The sequence below is a fragment of the Bombina bombina genome, chromosome 12 (genome assembly GCF_027579735.1).
Source record: "Bombina bombina isolate aBomBom1 chromosome 12, aBomBom1.pri, whole genome shotgun sequence".
NCBI classification, from domain to species: domain Eukaryota; kingdom Metazoa; phylum Chordata; class Amphibia; order Anura; family Bombinatoridae; genus Bombina; species Bombina bombina.
In genome coordinates this window covers 61,624,922-61,647,519 of record NC_069510.1, presented here as the reverse complement: position 1 = coordinate 61,647,519, position 22,598 = coordinate 61,624,922, and the positions used below count along the sequence as shown (strand labels likewise).

Below are 22,598 nucleotides of genomic sequence, written 5' to 3'. Positions count from 1 at the left end.
TAACTTCAGAACAGGGGACAGCGGGCAGGGTTCACCTGCAAAGAGGTATGTTGCAGTATATTATTTTCTAAGGAATGGAATTGACTGAGAAAATGCTGCTAATACCGATAAAATGTAAGTACAGCCTTTAAATGCAGTAGTAGCAACTGGTATCAGGCTGTTATGTATGTATGTTGGCACTGAAGTATTTCTGGGGAATGGCACTTCACTAAGAAAATACTGTATACATATAACTTATAGCCTTTCTGCAGTGATAGCAACAGGCTTTTATTATCATTTCATATATTTATATTTAAAACGTTTACTGGCAGGTTAATCGTTTTTCTCTCTGAGGTACTTGGTGAAAAATTTATGGGCATTATATTTCCACTTGGCTGTCGTTTATTTTAAATAAAGTCAGTTTACTGAGCTTCCCCACTGTTGTATTATGAGTGGGAGGGGCCTATTTTGGCGCTTTTACTGCGCATTAAAAATTCAGTCACAGTCTTCCTTATTCTCCCTGCATGATCCAGGACGTCTCTGCAGAGCTCAGGGGTCTCCAAAACTAGTTTTGAGGGAGGTAATCACTCACAGCAGACCTGTGAGACTGTGTTTTGACTGTGATAAAAACGTATATATAATAGTTGTTATCCGTTTTTCTGGGTATTAAGGGGTTAATCATCCATTGCTAGTGGGTGCATTCCTTTGCTAAATTAATGCATTTACTGTAAAAATTTGGTTTCTATAACTAATCCGGTTCATTGTTATTGCAACTGTGACAGTTTTTTTGTGTGCTTCTTAAAGGCACAGTAACGTTTTTTATATTGCTTGAAAATTGTTTTGAAAAGTATTTTCCAAGCTTGCTAATCTAACTGCTAGTTTGTTTAAACATGTCTGACACAGAGGAATCTCTTTGTGCAATATGTTCAAAGGCCAATGTGGAGCCCAATAGAAATTTGTGTACTAATTGCATTGATGCTACTTTAAATAAAAGCCAATCTGTACATGTTAAGAAAATTTCACCAGACAACGAGGGGAAAGTTATGCCGACTAACTCTCCTCACGTGTCAGTACCTGCATCTCCCGCTCAGGAGGTGCGTGATATTGTGACGCCAAGTACATCAGGGCGGCCATTACAAATCACTTTGCAAGACATGGCTAATGTTATGACTGAAGTTTTATCTAAATTGCCAGAACTTAGAGGTAAACGCGACTACTCTGGGGTGAGAACAGAGTACGCTGATAATGTTAGAGCCATGTCTGATACTGCGTCACAAGTGGCAGAGCATGAAGACGGAGAGCTTCATTCTGTAGGTGACGGATCTGATCCAAATAGACTGGACTCAGACATTTCAAATTTTAAATTTAAGCTCGAGAACCTCCGTGTACTATTAGGGGAGGTATTAGCGGCTCTGAATGATTGTAACACGGTTGCAATCCCAGAGAAATTATGTAGGCTGGATAGATACTATGCGGTACCGGCGTGTACTGACGTCTTTCCTATACCTAAGAGGCTTACAGATATTATTAACAAGGAGTGGGATAGGCCCGGTGTACCCTTTTCCCCCCCTCCTATATTTAGAAAAATGTTTCCAATAGACGCCACCACACGGGACTTATGGCAGACGGTCCCTAAGGTGGAGGGAGCAGTTTCTACTCTGGCTAAGCGTACCACTATCCCGGTGGAGGATAGCTGTGCTTTTTCAGATCCAATGGATAAAAAGTTAGAGGGTTACCTTAAGAAAATGTTTACTCAACAAGGTTTTATATTACAACCCCTCGCATGCATTGCGCCTGTCACGGCTGCGGCGGCATTCTGGTTTGAGTCTCTGGAAGAGACCCTTGAGACAGCTCCATTGGATGAGATTATAAACAAGCTTAAAACCCTTAAGCTAGCTAATTCATTTATTTCTGATGCTGTAGTACATCTAACTAAGCTTACGGCTAAGAATTCCGGATTCGCCATTCAGGCGCGCAGAGCGCTGTGGCTAAAATCCTGGTCAGCTGATGTCACTTCTAAATCTAAATTGCTTAACTTACCTTTCAAAGGGCAGACATTATTCGGGCCCGGTTTGAAGGAAATTATCGCTGACATTACTGGAGGTAAGGGCCATGCCCTGCCTCAAGACAGAGCCAAACCAAGGGCTAGACAGTCTAATTTTCGTGCCTTTCGTAACTTCAAGGCAGGAGCAGCATCAACTTCCTCCGCTCCTAAACAGGAAGGATCTGTTGCTCGCTACAGACAGGGCTGGAAACCTAACCAGACCTGGAACAAGGGCAAGCAGGCCAGAAAACCTGCTGCTGCCCCTAAGACAGCATGAAGTGAGGGCCCCCAATCCGGAAACGGATCTAGTAGGGGGCAGACTTTCTCTCTTCGCCCAGGCTTGGGCAAGAGATGTCCAGGATCCCTGGGCGTTAGAGATCATATCTCAGGGATATCTTCTGGACTTCAAAGCTTCTCCTCCAAAAGGGAGATTTCATCTTTCAAGGTTGTCAACAAACCAGATAAAGAAAGAGGCGTTTCTACGCTGTGTACAAGATCTTTTATTAATGGGAGTGATCCACCCGGTTCCGCGGTCGGAGCACGGACAAGGGTTTTGCTCAAATCTGTTTGTGGTTCCCAAGAAAGAAGGAACCTTCAGACCAATCTTGGATTTAAAGATCCTAAACAAATTCCTAAGAGTTCCATCGTTCAAAATGGAAACTATTCGGACAATCTTACCCATGATCCAAAAGGGTCAGTACATGACCACAGTGGATTTAAAGGATGCCTACCTTCACATACCGATTCACGAAGATCATTACCGGTACCTAAGGTTTGCCTTCCTAGACAGGCATTACCAGTTTGTAGCTCTTCCCTTCGGGTTAGCTACTGCTCCAAGAATCTTTACAAAGGTTCTGGGTTCTCTTCTGGCTGTACTAAGACCGCGAGGAATATCGGTAGCTCCGTATCTAGACGACATTCTGATACAAGCGTCAAGTTTCCAAACTGCCAAGTCTCATACAGAGTTTGTACTGGCATTTCTAAGGTCACATGGGTGGAAAGTGAACGAAGAAAAGAGTTCTCTATTGCCACTCACAAGAGTTCCCTTCTTAGGGACTCTTATAGATTCTGTAAAAATGAAAATTTACCTGACAGAGGACAGGTTAACAAAACTTCTAAATGCTTGCCGTGTCCTTCATTCCATTCCACACCCGTCAGTGGCTCAATGCATGGAGGTAATAGGCTTAATGGTAGCGGCAATGGACATAGTACCCTTTGCACGCCTGCATCTCAGACCACTGCAATTGTGCATGCTAAGTCAGTGGAAGGGGGATTACTCAGATTTGTCCCCTATGCTGAATCTGGATCAAGAGACCAGAAATTCTCTTCTATGGTGGCTCTATCGGCCACATCTGTCCAAGGGGATGCCCTTCAACAGGCCAGATTGGACGATTGTAACAACAGACGCCTGATAGGATGGGGCGCTGTCTGGAATTCCCTGAAGACTCAGGGATAATGGACTCAGGAGGAGAGTCTCCTTCCCATAAATATTCTGGAATTAAGAGCAGTTTTCAATGCCCTTCTGGCTTGGCCTCAGTTAGCAACTCTGAGGTTCATCAGGTTTCAGTCGGACAACATCACGACTGTGGCTTACATCAACCATCAGGGAGGGACAAGGAGTTCCCTAGCGATGATGGAAGTCTCAAAGATAATTCACTGGGCAGAGTCTCACTCTTGCCACCTATCAGCGATCCACATCCCGGGCGTGGAGAACTGGGAAGCGGATTTTCTAAGTCGCCAGACTTTTCATCCGGGGGAGTGGGAACTTCATCCGGAGATCTTTGCCCAAACACTTCGGCGTTGGGGCAAACCAGATCTGGATCTGGATCTCATGGCGTCTCGCCAGAACGCCAAACTTCCTTGTTACGGATCCAGATCCAGAGACCCGGGAGCGATTCTGATAGATGCTCTGACAGCACCTTGGGTCTTCAACATGGCTTATGTGTTTCCACCCTTCCCGATGCTTCCTCGATTGATTGCCAGGATCAAACAGGAGAGAGCATCGGTGATTCTAATAGCGCCTGCGTGGCCACGCAGGACCTGGTATGCAGACCTAGTGGACATGTCGTCCTGTCCACCATGGTCTCTACCTCTGAGACAGGACCTTCTGGTGCAGGGTCCTTTCAAACATCCAAATCTAATTTCTCTGAGGCTGACTGCATGGAGATTGAACGCTTGATTCTATCAAAGCGTGGATTCTCGGAGTCAGTGATTGATACCTTAATACAGGCTAGGAAGCCTGTTACCAGGAAAATTTACCATAAAATATGGCGCAAATACTTGCATTGGTGCGAATCCAAGAGTTACTCATGGAGTAAGGTTAGGATTCCTAGGATATTGTCTTTTCTACAAGAAGGTTTAGAAAAGGGTTTATCCGCTAGTTCGTTAAAGGGACAGATCTCAGCTTTGTCCATCCTTTTACACAAACGTCTGTCAGAAGTTCCAGACGTTCAGGCTTTTTGTCAGGCTTTGGCCAGGATTAAGCCTGTATTTAAAACTGTTGCTCCGCCATGGAGCTTAAACTTAGTTCTTAACGTTTTACAGGGTGTTCCGTTTGATCCCCTTCATTCCATTGATATCAAACTGTTATCTTGGAAAGTTCTGTTTTTAATGGCTATTTCCTCGGCTCGAAGAGTCTCTGAGTTATCTGCCTTACATTGTGATTCTCCTTATCTGATTTTCCATTCAGACAAGGTAGTTCTGCGTACTAAACCTGGGTTCTTACCTAAGGTAGTCACTAACAGGAATATCAATCAAGAGATTGTTGTTCCTTCATTGTGTCCTAATCCTTCCTCAAAGAAGGAACGACTTCTGCACAATTTGGACGTTGTCCGTGCCCTGAAATTTTATTTGCAGGCAACTAAAGATTTTCGACAAACTTCTTCCCTGTTTGTCGTTTATTCTGGACAGAGGAGAGGTCAAAAGGCTTCGGCTACTTCTCTCTCCTTCTGGCTTCGTAGTATAATACGTTTAGCCTATGAGACTGCTGGACAGCAGCCTCCTGAAAGAATTACAGCTCATTCTACCAGAGCTGTGGCTTCCACTTGGGCCTTTAAAAATGAGGCCTCTGTTGAACAGATTTGCAAGGCTGCGACTTGGTCTTCACTTCACACTTTTTCCAAATTTTACAAATTTGACACTTTTGCTTCTTCGGAGGCTGTTTTTGGGAGAAAGGTTCTTCAGGCAGTGGTTCCTTCCGTATAAAGATCCTGCCTGTCCCTCCCGTCATCCGTGTACTTTTAGCTTTGGTATTGGTATCCCATAAGTAATGGATGACCCGTGGACTGACTACACTTAACAGGAGAAAACAAAATTTATGCTTACCTGATAAATTCCTTTCTCCTGTAGTGTAGTCAGTCCACGGCCCGCCCTGTTTTTTATGGCAGGTCTAAATTTTAAATTATACTCCAGTCACCACTACACCCTATAGTTTCTCCTTTCTCGTTTGGTTTTCGGTCAAATGACTGGATATGACGTAGAGGGGAGGAGCTATATAGCAGCTCTGCTTGGGTGATCCTCTTGCACTTCCTGTTAGGGAGGAGTTATAATCCCATAAGTAATGGATGACCCGTGGACTGACTACACTACAGGAGAAAGGAATTTATCAGGTAAGCATAAATTTTGTTTTTATACCCTTTCTTGCCAGCCACGCTGTGGAGTACTTGGACGCGTGTGATGGAGCATTGTCCTGCATGAAAATCATGTTTTTCTTGAAGGATGCAGACTTCTTCCTGTACCACTGCTTGAAGAAGGTGTCTTCCAGAAACTGGCAGTAGGACTGGGAGTTGAGCTTGACTCCATCCTCAACCCGAAAAGGCCCCACAAGCTCATCTTTGATGATACCAGCCCAAACCAGTACTCCACCTCCACCTTGCTGGCGTCTGAGTCGGACTGGAGCTCTCTGCCCTTTACCAATCCAGCCACGGGCCCATCCATCTGGCCCATCAAGACTCACTCTCATTTCATCAGTCCATAAAACCTTAGAAAAATCAGTCTTGAGATATTTCTTGGCCCAGTCTTGACGTTTCAGCTTGTGTGTCTTGTTCAGTGGTGGTCGTCTTTCAGCCTTTCTTACCTTGGCCATGTCTCTGAGTATTGCACACCTTGTGCTTTTGGGCACTCCAGTGATGTTGCAGCTCTGAAATATGGCCAAACTGGTGGCATCTTGGCAGCTGCACGTTTGACTTTTCTCAGTTCATGGGCAGTTATTTTGCGCCTTGGTTTTTCCACACGCTTCTTGCGACCCTGTTGACTATTTTGAATGAAACGCTTGATTGTTCGATGATCACGCTTCAGAAGCTTTGCAATTTTAAGAGTGATGCATCCCTCTGCAAGATATCTCACTATTTTTGACTTTTCTGAGCCTGTCAAGTCCTTCTTTTGACCCATTTTGCCAAAGGAAAGGAAGTTGCCTAATAATTATGCACACCTGATATAGGGTGTTGATGTCATTAGACCACACCCCTTCTCATTACAGAGATGCACATCACCTAATATGCTTAATTGGTAGTAGGCTTTCGAGCCTATACAGCTTGGAGTAAGACAACATGCATAAAGAGGATGATGTGGTCAAAATACTAATTTGCCTAATAATTCTGCACTCCCTGTACAGTCATACATACATATACAGTCATACATACATATATAGTCATACATACATACATACATACATACATACATATACAGTCATACATACATATACAGTCATAGATACATACATTCATACATACATACATATACAGTCATACATACATATACAGTCATAGATACATACATACATACATACATATACAGTCATAGATACATACATACATACATACATATACAGTCATACATACATATACAGTCATAGATACAGTCATACATACATATACAGTCATACATACATATACAGTCATAGATACATACATATACAGTCATAGATACATACATACATACATAAATATACAGTCATACATACATACAGTCATAGATACATACATACATATACAGTCATACAGTTATACATACATATACAGTCATAGATACATGCATACATACATATACAGTCATAGATACATACATGCATATACAGTCATAGATACATACATATACAGTCATACAGTCATACATACATATACAGTCATAGATTCATACATACATATATATATACAGTCATAGATACATATACAGTCATACATACATACATACATACATATACAGTCATACATACATATATATATACAGACATACATACATATACATACATACATACATATACAGTTATACATACATATACAGTCATAGATACATACATACATATACAGTCATAGATACATATACTGTCATAGATACATACATACATATACTATACAGTCATAGATACATATACAGTCATAGATACATACATACACAGTCATAGATACATATACAGTCATAGATACATACATACACAGTCATAGATACATATACAGTCATAGATACATACATATACAGTCATAGATACATATACAGTCATAGATACATACATATACAGTCATAGATACATACATATACAGTCATAGATACATATACAGTCATAGATACATACATATACAGTCATAGATACATACATATACAGTCATAGATACATATACAGTCATAGATACATACATACATATACAGTCATAGATACATACATATACATACATATACAGTCATAGATACATATACAGTCATCGATACATACATATACAGTCATACATATACAGTCATAGATACATACATACATACATACATAGATACATATACAGTCATAGATACATATACAGTCATAGATACATACATACATATACAGTCATAGATACATATACAGTCATAGATACATACATATACAGTCATATATACATATACAGTCATAGATACATACATATACAGTCATACATACGTATACAGTCATAGATACATACGTATACAGTCATAGATACATACGTATACAGTCATAGATACATACGTATACAGTCATAGATACATACGTATACAGTCATACATACATATACAGTCATAGATACATATACAGTCATACATACATATACAGTCATACATACATATACATACATACATACATATACAGTCATACATACACATACATGCATATACAGTCATATATATATATATATATATATATATATATACATATATACAGTCATACATACATATACAGACATACATACATATACAGACATACATACATATACAGACATACATACATATACAGACATACATATACAGTCATACATACATACACAGTCATACATACATATATACAGTCATACATACATATACAGTCATACATACATATACAGTCATACATACATACATATACAGTCATACATATACAGTCATACATACATATACAGTCATACATATACAGACATACATATATACAGTCATACATATACATATACAGACATACATACATATACAGACATACATACATACATATACAGTCATACATACATATACAGACATGCATATACAGTCATACATACATATATACAGTCATACATACATACATATATACATATACATACATACATATACAGTCATACATATACAGTCATACATACATACATACATACCTATACAGTCATACATACACAGTCATACATACATATACAGTCATACATACATATACAGTCATACATACATATACAGACATACATATATACAGTCATACATATACATATACAGTCATACATACATATACAGACATGCATATACAGTCATACATACATACATACATATACAGTCATACATACATATACAGTCATACATACATACATACCTATACAGTCATACATACACAGTCATACATACATATACAGTCATACAGTCATACATACATATTCCATCATACATACATACATACAGTCATATATACATACATACAGTCATACATATGTATACATACATATACAGTCATACGTGCACAGTCATACATACATACATACATATACAGTCATACGTGCAGAGTCATACATACATACATACATATACAGTCATACATATGGCACATGTTAAGTAAAGCAGATCTCGCAGCTATCCCGATTTGAGAGTGACAGTCACTATTTGTAAGCTCTGTCCTGCTGTCCCTTAGAAAAGAGGAAAATAAATGGCCTCCAATTCATGCAAAAAAATCCTTTAATCGGTTACATAGGATAAGATCCAAAAAACACAATGTTTTGGGGTTGCACCCCTTAATCGCAAATGTTGTGCTTTTTTGGATCTTATCCCATGTAATCGACTAAAGGATTTTTTTTGCTTGAATTGGAGACCATTTTTTTCCTTTTTTCTACTATTTTGGTGAGTTTGGCGGTTTCTCACTGTGGTACTCCTTACAGGACTGTGCTGATCTCCTCTTCTTTCTATTACCTGCTGTCCCTCAGAGCCATATGTCCTGGTTTGAGGAATTTTCCTTAGTCATGTCCATTGTCCATGGGCCCCACAGATATGCCCACAAACCGGCCAGGCATGCCCACTGACTACCAGACAAGCCCCATTCCCTACCCACGCAACCCCCCTGAACCTTCTGAGACCTGGATACCCAGGACTCCGAAGTTTTGGAGGGTATAGGGCCCATATTTTTGGCAAACCAACAATGTATAAAATGCTTCCGATAAGCAATGAAATGCCCAAATGTGATCGCGATGACATAGAAATGGTCAAATAACTATATATCATGATCAGTCTGTTAGCTTGTTGGTGGTGTACAATAAGCTAGCAACCTCCTATTTTGAATTGAAAAGTAAAAGAAACATGTTTTCTTTTCAAGGTTTGATGAGGATATATTTACTGGAGCACAGAGGAATTTTTGGAAGGCTTCCCAAAACAGATCTCACACTAAAATACGGGTGAGAATGAAAGGATCTATACAAGTTGTTGTATGCTGAAGGATACAGTGGATGTTCTGTAAGAGAAGATGCTATATGAGGAAAAGAGTTATTTATTCATTCTGTTGGGCATATAGGAACTGTACTATCAATTTTTTTTATTCATGAAAGGCAGCCATTCTGTCTAGTACTTTATCTGTGCATAAACTTAGTTAATCGTGAATTTTATAATACAGGCTTTGAACTGTTGCCTACATAGTTTATTTCTCATTGTATTAATATAAATTAACATAATATTTATGCAGTCTTTGGTATGTGCTATACCTCATCTGTAGACTACATTTTATGTATCATAGCCAGGGCCAGTTGATGTATGTTGCTCCTGACCATAGCTAATACAGTAGACTGCTAATGTCAGCACTGATTGGGGCTTGACAAACCCAGGCGCCAAGGTGCCACTAACGCCTTAAAATTAAGTCATGGCACACATTTAGAATCCGCAAAGCACCCATGGATGCCCCCCCAACCGACAGCCTGGTCGAGGCCTCACAGCTGTGAAAGAGTTTTGGGATGGCCCAGCCAGAACCCAGACCTGAATCCAATTCAAAATCTGTGGGGTGATCTGAAGAGGGCTGTGCACAGGAGATGCCCTCGCATTCTGGCACATTTAGAGTGTTTTTGCAAAGAAGAGTGGGCAAATCTTGCTGAAAAACTCATACCCAAAAAGACCGAGTGCTGTAATAAAATCAAAAGGTGCTTCAATAAAGTATTAGTTTAAGGGTGTTCACACTTATTAATACCATGTTATTTTATTTTTTTATTTTTATTTCCCTTTACCTAAAAGATTTCAGTTTGTTTTTCAATTGAGTTGTACAGTTTATAGGTCACATTAAAGGTGGAAAAAGTTCTGAAATGATTTATCTTTGTCTCATTTTTTTACATCACAGAACCTGACATTTTAACAGGGTTGTGTAGACTTTATATATATATATATATATATATATATATATATATATATATATATATATATATATATATATATATATATATATATAAAATATACTCACACACACCATATATATACACACACCATAGAGTTGGACAAAAGTTGATGACTCCTAATTTTACGGGCTCCTAGATTTTGAACACATCTGTGGTTTAAAGGGACATACAAGTGCTAAAAGAGAGCTTTTATTGCACTATTGCTTGCATATAACTGTTTAACCCTTCCAAAGCAGCGATGCAGTACTGTAACATCCTGAAAACTTCTGGGGGCGTGCGTAGCCACCAATCAGCAGCTAGCTCCCAGTAACGTACTGCTGCTCCTTTAGCTTACCTAGGTATGTCTTTCAACAAAGGGTACCAAGAAAACAGTCAGTTCGATTCTGAGAAGTAAATTGAAAAGTCTCTTAAAATCGCATGCGCCCTCCAAACCATGAATGCTTAGTATTGATTTTATGTCCCTTTAATACCTCTCCAAATGTAAAAGCAACATTGCGACACGTATGGTTCCTAGTAACCGCACGTAACCATCTTCTCATTCACAGCTAGGACAGGTCTTAACAGGTTGACTCTGGATTGGTTTCTATACAGCTGGGAGGTGCCTACTACGTTACATAATTGTACCAGCGATGTCATGTGATGTGAGCTGGGCTTCGTATGTACAAGCAACAGAACCACTCTTTATAGGAGAAAAAGCTTTTATTGGGGGTTCCTCCAGTTGAGTAAGAACTTAAAGGGACATGAAACCTAATATTTTCCTTTCATGATTTAGACAGAACATACAATTTAACACAACTTTCCACTGTTCTTCTTCTATTATTTAATTTGCCTCCTTCTCTTGTTATCCTTTGCTGAACGGTTTATCTAGGTAAGCTTAGGAGCAGCAAAGAACCTAGGTTCTAGCTGCTGATTGGTGGCTGCATATTTATACCTAATGTCATTGGCTCACCCATATGTTCAGTTAGAAACCAGTAGTGCATGGCTGCTTCTTCAACAAATGGTACCAAGAGAATGAAGCAACTTTGATAATAGAAGTTAACTGGAAAGTTGTTTGAAATTGTATGTTCTACGTAAATCATGAAACAAAAATGATGGCTCTATGTCCCTTTAACGCATCCTGTAATAGAACATTCTTATCTCTTATTTGAAAGCTTAGAAGGATCTTACTGGGGACTTTGTGGCAGAACAATTTATTTTTTTTACAGTTGTGAGTAGATTTATTTGGGGTCCCACATAAGTTAAAGGGACAAGAAACTCCAAATTTTTCTTTCATGATTCAGAAATAGGATGCCATTTTTTAACAACTTTCCAATTTACTTTTAGTACCACATTTTCTTCATTCTCTTGGTATTGTTTGTTGAAAAGCAGGGACGTAAGCTCTGGGGCGCTATATGGCAACAGTTTTGCAAGAATGTTATCCATTTGCAAGAGCAATAGAGGGCAGCACTATACCCTGCTCCGAACCCCTACCTAGATATCGCTTCAACAAACAATAACATGAGAACAAAGCAAATTCTATAATAGAAGAAAATTGGATTTTTTTTTTAAATTGTAAGTCCAGTCTGTATCATATAAGAACATTTTTGGGTCTCGTATCCCTTTAATGGATATTATTATCTATATAACCAATGTGATAGACCAGGGTGGAGCAGTAGATGCAGCGTATCTAGATTTCACTAAAGCATCTGACACTTTCCCATACAGCTAACTAATCAAATGCATTGCCCTGCCTCTATCAATTGACTTAAAGGGACATGAAACCCAAATTTTTTCTTTCATGATTTAGAAAGAGCATACAATTATAAACAACTTTCTAATTTACTTCTATTATCTAATGTGCTTCATTCTCTTGATATTCTTTGCTGAAAAGCACATCTAGATATGCTTAGTAGCTGCTGATTGGTAGCTGCACATAGATGCCTCCTGTGATTGGTTCACTGTGTGCATTGCTATTTCTTCATTAAAGTATATCTAAAGAATGAAGCAAATTAGGTAATAGAAGTAAATTGGAATGATGTTTAAAATTGTATTCTCTACGTTAATCATGAAAGAAAATGTTTGGGTATAGTGTCCCTTTAATAACGCCTTATAGCTTACCCCCCTCTCTTGATCCTCAGCCTATCACAGTTAAAGGGTCATGAAACCAAAATGTTGAATCACTTGAAAGTGATGCAGCATAGCTGTAAAAAGCTGACTAGAAAATATCTCCTGAACATCTCTATGTAAAAAAGAAAGATATTTTACCTCAAAAGTTCCTCAGTAGCCACCTCCCATTGTAAAGGACTTCTAAGCAGCAAATCAGTATGTCTGTCCCGGGACAGCTAAGGGAGCGAGCTTTGTGCACTCTCATCTTATTTCCCTATTCAGTTTAAGGAAGTTTACTATGAAATCTCATGAGAGTTAAAGGGATACTCAATCAAAATTAAACTTTCATTATTCAGATAGAGCATGCCATTTTAAAAAACTTTCCAATTTACTTCTATTAACAAAATGTGCACAGTCTTTTTATATTTAAACTTTTTTGAGTCACCAGCTCCTACTGAGCATGTGCAATAAAAAGTGTGTATGCATTTGTGAATGGCTGATGGCTGTCACATGGTACATGTATGCATTTGTGATTGGCTGATGGCTGTCACATGGTACAAGGGGAGTGGAAAAATACATAACTTTTAAAAATGTCAGAAAAAAAATCTACTACTCATTTGAAGTTCAGACTAAGTGCTATTGCATTGTTTTGTTATCTTGCATTTGTTGATTATGCAAATCTACTGTGTTGACTGGTCCTGAGATCACAGTAAAAGTTGATGCTGATTGGCTGCTGTTCATTTCTTCATTTTTTTATTTTTTTTTTACCTGCAGCTGGGAGCAGCTGAGTATAACTTTTTACACAGAACTTACTCTGCTGAGCTGAGGAAATTGTGAGGTAAAATATCTTCCTTTTTTACATAGAGATGCTCAGGTGATATTTTCCTGTCAGCTTTTTACAGTTATACTGCATCAGTTTCAAGTGATTTAGCATATGAGTATTATGTCCCTTTAAATAGACAGTCTACTCCAGGATTTAGCTACATGTAGCCACCAATCAGCAAGCACTACCCAGGTGCTAAACCAGAAATGTAGCTGGCTCCTAAGCTTACATTCCTGCCTTTTCAAATAAAGATACTAAGAGAACAAAGAAGAATTGATAATTGGAGTAAATTAGAAAGTTGCTTTAAATTGCCTGCTTTATCTGAATTTTGAGTTTACAGATAGAAGTATGTGCAGACTCAATAGGTCCTCTGGTTTTTTATCAACCGTTACAATCTCTGTTTCTATTATTAGAGCGCCATTTGACAGAAGCCTTCTTTGGAGCATAGAAAGGTTTGAGTTGGCTTTTTGTAGGCAACCCTCTTAAAGACCTGTGACGCTTGTTTCTGGGTCACAACAGTATGAGCTCTTCACAATATAAATATCTCCCGGAGAGCCTCTGTTCAAAAATTCCTCGTATATTTTTGTCTCGTAGGGCAGCTGCATTTTTTTATTATTATTAAAGGGACATTAAACAAAAATGGTTAACTTCATGATTCTGAGCCTTCATATCCGAGCAGTGAATAATGCAGCTTTATTTTGTCAGATGAGAATATTGTTTTAAGTTTTTCTTTTCACTGATTTCCCTGTCTCCCAGAAGAAAAGAACCTTTGCAAATAATTATTTACATTATGTGCACAAACTCGACAGTAGGACACTAATTATGAGTTATCTTAAGGCACGTTATTTATTTATTTAATATAAAAGAGTGAAAAATATTAATAATTAATTAAATAGTTATAAATATATTAAATCCATTATATATATATATATATATAATATAATATATATTACTAAAGTATCTAGAATTAGTTTTTTTTACAATATTTCATTTTTAATATTTTGATAACGCGCCTTAAGGTAACTAATTCTTCATGTGCGCTAGCCCAACACCATGTTACACCTACATCGCAAAGCGTGTCACTCATATTTTACATTCCAATGTTCTTCACATAGAAGAAATTTTTTGTTTATTTTTAAATGTATATTTCTATGTATATCTGATAATGTTAATTTAAAATATATCTATACCTATATAGCTACAGGAATAGATATTTAGGTATGTGTGTGTGTATGTATGTATGTGTATGTATATATATATATATATATATATATATATATATAATTTCTCTTGTTAAGTGTATCCAGTCCACGGATCATCCATTACTTATGGAATATATTCTCCTTCCCAACAGGAAGCTGCAAGAGTCCACCCACAGCGCAAAGCTGCTATATAGCTCCTCCCCTAACTGCCATATTCAGTCATTCTCTTGCAAGCCTCAACATAGATAGGAGGTCGTGAGAGTCTGTGGTGCTTTCTACTTAGTTTATTCTTCAATCAAAAGTTTGTTATTTTTAAATGGCACCGGAGTGTGCTGTTTATCTCAGGCAGTATTTGGAAGTAGAATCTGCCTGCGTTTTTCTATGATCTTAGCAGACGTAACTAAGATCCATTTGCTGTTCTCACACATTCTGAGGAGTGAGGTACTTCAGAGGGGGAATGGCGTGCAGGTTTTCCTGCAGATAAGGTATGTGCAGTAAAATATTTTTCTAGGAATGGAATTGACTAAGAAAATACTGCTGATACCGAAGTAATGTAAGTAAAGCCTTAAATGCAGCGATAGCGACTGGTATCAGGCTTATTAATAGAGATACATACTCTTATAAAAATGTGTTTTAAAACGTTTGCTGGCATGTTTAATCGTTTTTTAACGTACATTGGTGATAACACTGTAATGTTGGTATAGCCTTAAATGCAGTAAAAGCGACTGGTATCAGGCTTATTAATAGAGATACATACTCTTGTAAAAATGTGTTTTAAAACGTTTGCTGGCATGTTTAATCGTTTTTTAACATATGTTTGGTGATAAAACTTATTGGGGCCTAAGTTTTTTCCACATGGCTGGCTTAAATTTTGCATAGAAACAGTTAACTGAAGCTTTCCACTGTTGGCTGTGGCAGTTTGTTGTGTCTGTTTTTAAAAAACGTCTATGTCGTTTTTTTTTTGATCTGTTTTTTGCATTAAGGGGTTAATCATCCATTTGCAAGTGGGTGCAATGCTCTGTTACCTTATTACATGTACTGTAAAATTTCGTTTGTTTTACTGCCTTTTTTTCACTGTTTTTCAAATTTTGACAAAATTTGTTTCTCTTAAAGGCACAGTAACGTTTTATATATTTGCTTGTTAACTTGATTTAAAGTGTTTTCCAAGCTTACTAGTCTCATTATTAGTCTGTTCTAACATGTCTAACATAGAGGAAGCTCTGTGTTCATTATGTTTTAAAGCCATGGTGGAACCCCATCTTAGAATGTGTACCAGATGTACTGATTTCATGTTAAACAATAAAGATCATTTTTTGTCTTTAAAAACATTATCACCAGAGGATTCTGTCGTGGGGGTAGTTATGCCGACTAACTCTCCCCACGTGTCAGACCTTTTGACTCCCGCTTTAGGGACTCACGCTCAAATGGCGCCAAGTACATCAAGGGCACCCATAGTGTTTCTTTTACCAGGGGATTCTGTTGAGGGGAAAGTTATGCCGACTAACTCTCCCCACGTGTCAGACCCTTCGACTCCCGCTTCAGGGACTCACGCTCAAATGGCGCCAAGTACATCAAGGGCGCCCATAGCGTTTATTTTACAAGACATGGCAAAGGTGGTGAATACTATTCTGGCAGCAGTATTAGTCAGACTACCTGAAATTAAAGGAAAGCAGTTAGCTCTGGGGGTAGATACAGAGCATACAGACGCTTTAAGAACCATGTATGATACTACCTCACAATATGCTTAGTCTGTGGGTGATTTTTTTTTTTTTTTTTTTGACTCAGGGAAGATGATTTCACCTGATTCTGATATTTCGACATTTAAAATTTATGCTTGAGAACCTCCACTTGTTGCTCAGGGAGGCTTTGGCTGCTCTGAATGAATGTGTACAATCGCAGGGCCAGAGAAATTGTGTAGACTGGATAAATAATATGCAGTGCCGGTGTGTACTGATGTTTTTCCAATACCTAAAGAGGTTTACTAAAAATTTTTTAATAAGGAATGGGATAGACCAGGTGTGCCGTTCTCTTCCCCTCCTATTTTTTAGAAGAATGTTTTCTAATAGTTACCACCACACGGGACTTCTGGCAGACAGTTCCTAAGGTGGAGAGAAGAGTTTCTACTCTAGCTAAGCGTACCACTACCTCTGACGAGGACAGTTGTGCTTTTTAGATCCAATGGATAAAAAATGTTTATTCAACAGGGTTTTATCCTGCAGCCCCTTGCATACATTGCTTCTGTCACTGCTGCTGCGGCGTTCTGGGTTGAGTCTCTTGATGAGTCTTTACAGTTAAGCGACTCCATTGGATGAATATATTTGACAAGCTTATGCTAGCCAATTCCTTTGTTTTCTGATGCCTTGTTCATTTGACTAGACTAACGGCTAAGAATTCTGTTTTTTACTATACTGGCGCGCAGAGCGCTATGGCTTATATCATGGTCAGCTGTCGTGACTTTAATAAATAAGCTACTTAACTTCCCTTCAAGGGGCAGACCCTATTCGGGCCTGGTTTGAAGGAGATTATTGCTTATATCACTGGAGGAAAAGGTCATGCCCTTCCTCAGGATAGATCCAAATCAAGGGCCAAAAAAAAAAAAATTTTTCGTGCCTTTTAAAAAACTTCAGGGCAGGTGTGGCATCCTCTTCCTCTAAGGCAAAACAAGAGGGAATTTTTGCTCAGTCCAAGGCGGTCTGGAGACAATCGGACCTGGAACAAAGATAAGCAGGCCAAGGAGCCTGCTGCTGCCTCTAAGGCAGCATGAAGGAACGGACCCCTATCCTCAGAATTCCGTCATTTAAGATGGAAACTATTCGTACCATCTTAACTATCATCCAGGAGAGTCAATAGAGGACTACAATGGATTTGAAGGATGCTTATCCTCACATTGTGATGCATAAAGATCACCATCGTTTTTCAGGTTTGCCTTTCTAGACAGGCATTACCAGTTTGTAGCTCTTTCCTTTGGGATATCTACAGCCCCAAGAATCTTTATGGAGGTTCTGGGGTTGCTTTGGCGGTCCTTAGACCGCGGGGCATAGAAGTGGCCCCTTATTTAGACGACATCCTGATACAGGCGTCAAACATCCAAATTGCCCAGTCTCATACGGACGTAGTACTGGCATTTCTGAGATCACATGGGTGGAAAGTGAACAAGGAAAGAGTTCTCTATCCCCAATCTCAAGGGTTTCCCTCCTAGGGACTCTGATAGATTCTGTAGAAATGAAAATTTACCTGACGGAGTCCAGGTTGTCAAAGTTTCTAAATTTCTGCCGTGTTTTTTCATCCCATCCGCGCCCTTCAGTGGCTCAGTACATGAATGAAATCGGCTTAATGGTAGCGGCAAGGGACATAGTACCGTTTGCACGTCTACATTTCAGACCGCTGCAACTATGCATGCTCAGTCAGAGGAACGGGGATTACACAGATTTGTCCCCCTGTTAAACCTGGACCAAGAGACCAGAGATTCTCTTCTCTGGTGACTATGTCGGGTCCATCTGTCCAAGGGTATGACCTTCCGCAGGTCAGATGGGACAATTGTTACAATAGATGCCAGCCTTTTAGGTTGGGATGCAGTCTGGAACTCCCTGAAGGCTCAGGGATAGTGGACTTAGGAGGAGACCCTCCTTCTAATAAATATTCTGGAACTGGGAGTGATATTCCATGCTCTTCAGACTTGGCCTCAGTTAGCAACTCTGAGGTACATCATACTCAGTCGGACAATATACACGACTGTGGCTTACATCAGCCATCAAGGGGGAACAGAAGTTCCCTAGCGATGTTATAAGTCTTACAATAATTCACTGGACAGAGACTCACTCTTGTCTATCAGCTATCCATATCCCAGGTGTTGAGAACTGGGAGGTGGATTTTCTAAGTCGTCAGACTTTTCTTCCGGGGGAGTGGGATTTCCTCCGGAGGTCAAGACCAAGCAGGAGAGGGCTTTGGTGTTTTTGACAGCGCCTGTGTAGCCACGCAGGACCTGGTATGCAGATCTGGTGGACATGTCATCCTTTCCATCACGGTCTCTGCTTCTGAGACAGGTCCCTCTACCTCAGGGTCCTTTCAACCATCTAAATAGAATCAATCTGAGATGGACTGCCTGGAGACTGAACGCTTGATGTTATCAAAGCATGGCTTCTCCGAGTCAGTCATTGATACCTTAATACAGACATGAAAGCCTGTCTCTAGGAAAATTGAACATAGATATGGTGTAAATATCTGATTGTTATGAATACAAGGGTTACTCATGGAGTAAAGTCTGGATTCCCAGGATATTATCTTTTCTCCAAGATGTTTTTGAGAAAAGGGTTGTCAGCTAATTCCTTAAAAGGGGACAGATTTTTACTCTGTCTATTTTTTTGCACAAGCGTCTGGCAGGTATTCTAGACGTTCAGGCATTTGGTCAGGCTTTGGTTAGATCCAAGCCTGTGTTTAAAACTGTTGCTCCGCCATGGAGCTTAAACCTGATTCTTAAGGTTCTTCAAGAAGTTCCGTTTGAACCTTTTTTGTTCCATAGATATCAATCTTTATCTTGGAAAGTTCCTTTTGGGTAGCTAATTCCTCGACTCGTAGAGTCTCCAAGTTATCTGTGTTACAATGTGATTCTCCTTATCTGGTCCTTCGTACGGATAAGGTAGTCCTGCGTACCAACCTGGGTTTTTTCCTAAGGTGGTATCTAACAAGTACATCACTCAAGAGATAGTTGTTCCATGCTTGTATCCTAATCCTTCCTCAAAGAAGGAACGTCTATTACACAATATTGGACGTGGTTTGTGCTTTAAAGTTTTACTTACAAGCTACTACAGTTTTCATCAAACGTTCACCTTGTTTGTTGTCTATTCTGGACAGAGGAGAGGTCAAAAGACTTCAGCAGCCTCTCTGTCTTTTTGGTTAAAAAGCATAATTCATTTAGCTTATGAGACTGCTGGACAGCAGCCTCCTGAAGGGATTACAGCTCATTCTACTAGAGCTGTGGTTTTCACTTGGGCCTTTTTTAAATGTGGCTTCTGTTGAACAGATTTACAAGACGGAGTCTTGGTCTGCGCTTCATACTTTTCAAATTTAACAAATTTGATACCTTGCTTCTTCGGAGGCTATTTTTGGGAGAAAGGGTTTTTCTCCAACATAGGTGTGTCCGGTCCATGGCGTCATCCTTACTTGTGGGATATTCTCTTCCCCAACAGGAAATGGCAAAGAGCCCAGCAAAGCTGGTCACATGATCCCTCCTAGGCTCCGCCTTCCCCAGTCATTCTCTTTGCCGTTGTACAGGCAACATCTCCACGGAGATGGCTTAGAGTTTTTTAGTGTTTAACTGTAGTTTTTATTATTCAATCAAGAGTTTGTTATTTTAAAATAGTGCTGGTATGTACTATTTACTCTGAAACAGAAAAGAGATGAAGATTTCTGTTTGTAAGAGGAAAATGATTTTAGCAACCGTTACTAAAATCGATGGCTGTTCCACACAGGACTGTTGAGAGGAATTAACTTCAGTTGGGGGAACAGTGAGCAGACTTTTGCTGCTTGAGGTATGACACATTCTAACAAGACGATGTAATGCTGGAAGCTGTCATTTTCCCTATGGGATCCGGTAAGCCATTTTATTACAGACAGTAAATAAGGGCTTCACAAGGGCTTTTTAAGACTGTAGACATTTTCTGGGCTAAATCGATTTATATGTAAACATATTTTATACTCCATAGCCTTGAGGAATTATTTTAATCTTGGGAATTTTGTAAAATAACCGGCAGGCACTGTATTGGACACCTTATTCTCTAGGGGCTTTCCCTAATCATAGGCAGAGTCTCATTTTCGCGCCTGTATTGCGCACTTGTTTTTGAGAAGCATGACATGCAGATGCATGTGTGAGGAGCTCTGATACATAGAAAAGACTTTCTGAAGGCGTCATTTGGTATCGTATTCCCCTTTGGGCTTGGTTGGGTCTCAGCAAAGCAGATACCAGGGACTGTAAAGGGGTTAAATATAAAAACGGCTCGGGTTCCGTTATTTTAAGGGTTAAAGCTTCCAAATTTGGTGTGCAATACTTTTAAGGCTTTAAGACACTGTGGTGAAATTTTGGTGAATTTTGAACAATTCCTTCATACTTTTTCGCAATTGCAGTAATAAAGTGTGTTCAGTTTAAAATTTAAAGTGACAGTAACGGTTTTATTTTAAAACGTTTTTTGTACTTTGTTATCAAGTTTATGCCTGTTTAACATGTCTGAACTGCCAGATAGACTGTGTTCTGAATGTGGGGAAGCCAAGGTCCCTTCTCATTTAAATAGATGTGATTTATGTGACACAAAATTTAGAGAAAATGATGCCCAAGATGATTCCTCAAGTGAGGGGAGTAAGCATGGTACTGCATCATCCCCTCCTTCGTCTACACCAGTCTTGCCCACACAAGAGGCCCCTAGTACATCTAGCGCGCCAATACTCCTTACTATGCAACAATTAACGGCTGTAATGGATAATTCTATCAAAAACATTTTAGCCAAAATGCCCACTTATCAGCGAAAGCGCGACTGCTCTGTTTTAGAAAATACTGAAGAGCATGAGGACGCTGATGATATTGTTTCTGAAGGGCCCCTACACCAGTCTGAGGGGGCCAGGGAGGTTTTGTCTGAGGGAGAAATTTCAGATTCAGGGAAAATTTCTCAACAAGCTGAACCTGATGTGATTACATTTAAATTTAAGTTGGAACATCTCCGCGCTCTGCTTAAGGAGGTGTTATCCACTCTGGATGATTGTGAGAATTTGGTCATCCCAGAGAAACTATGTAAAATGGACAAGTTCCTAGAGGTCCCGGGGCCCCCCGAAGCTTTTCCTATACCCAAGCGGGTGGCGGACATTGTAAATAAAGAATGGGAAAGGCCCGGTATACCTTTCGTCCCTCCCCCCATATTTAAAAAATTGTTTCCTATGGTCGACCCCAGAAAGGACTTATGGCAGACAGTCCCCAAGGTCGAGGGGGGAGGTTTCTACTCTAAACAAACGCACCACTATACCCATAGAAGATAGTTGTGCTTTCAAAGATCCTATGGATAAAAAATTAGAAGGTTTGCTTAAAAAGATGTTTGTTCAGCAAGGTTACCTTCTACAACCAATTTCATGCATTGTCCCTGTCACTACAGCCGCGTGTTTCTGGTTCGATGAGCTAGAAAAGGCGATCACTAGTAATTCTCCTTCTTATGAGGAGATTATGGACAGAATCCGTGCTCTCAAATTGGCTAATTCTTTCACCCTAGACGCCACTTTGCAATTGGCTAGGTTAGCGGCGAAAAATTCTGGGTTTGCTATTGTGGCGCGCAGAGCGCTTTGGTTAAAATCTTGGTCAGCGGATGCGTCTTCCAAGAACAAATTGCTTAACATTCCTTTCAAGGGGAAAACGCTGTTTGGCCCTGACTTGAAAGAGATTATCTCTGATATCACTGGGGGCAAGGGCCACGCCCTTCCTCAGGATAGGTCTTTCAAGGCCAAAAATAAACCTAATTTTCGTCCCTTTCGTAGAAACGGACCAGCCCCAAGTGCTACGTCCTCTAAGCAAGAGGGTAATACTTCTCAAGCCAAGCCAGCCTGGAGACCAATGCAAGGCTGGAACAAGGGAAAGCAGG

The 22,598-nt window shown here is 39.6% G+C and overlaps 1 protein-coding gene across 3 annotated transcripts in view; it reads left to right on the top strand.

Annotated features, from left to right (window-relative positions):
• The window catches only part of SLC38A5 (solute carrier family 38 member 5), a 204,267-nt gene that overhangs the window by 23,245 nt on the left and 158,424 nt on the right, over positions 1–22,598 (top strand). The window contains exon 2 of one of the 3 annotated variants that reach the window (XM_053695702.1): positions 13,735–13,798. The exons of 1 other annotated variant lie outside the window; for it this stretch is intronic. The gene's annotated coding sequence lies outside the window, so the exon portion shown is untranslated. Of the gene's footprint in view, positions 1–9,815; positions 9,895–13,734; positions 13,799–22,598 lie in introns of those variants that run through there. One more of the 3 variants, XM_053695703.1, reaches the window with a different exon arrangement.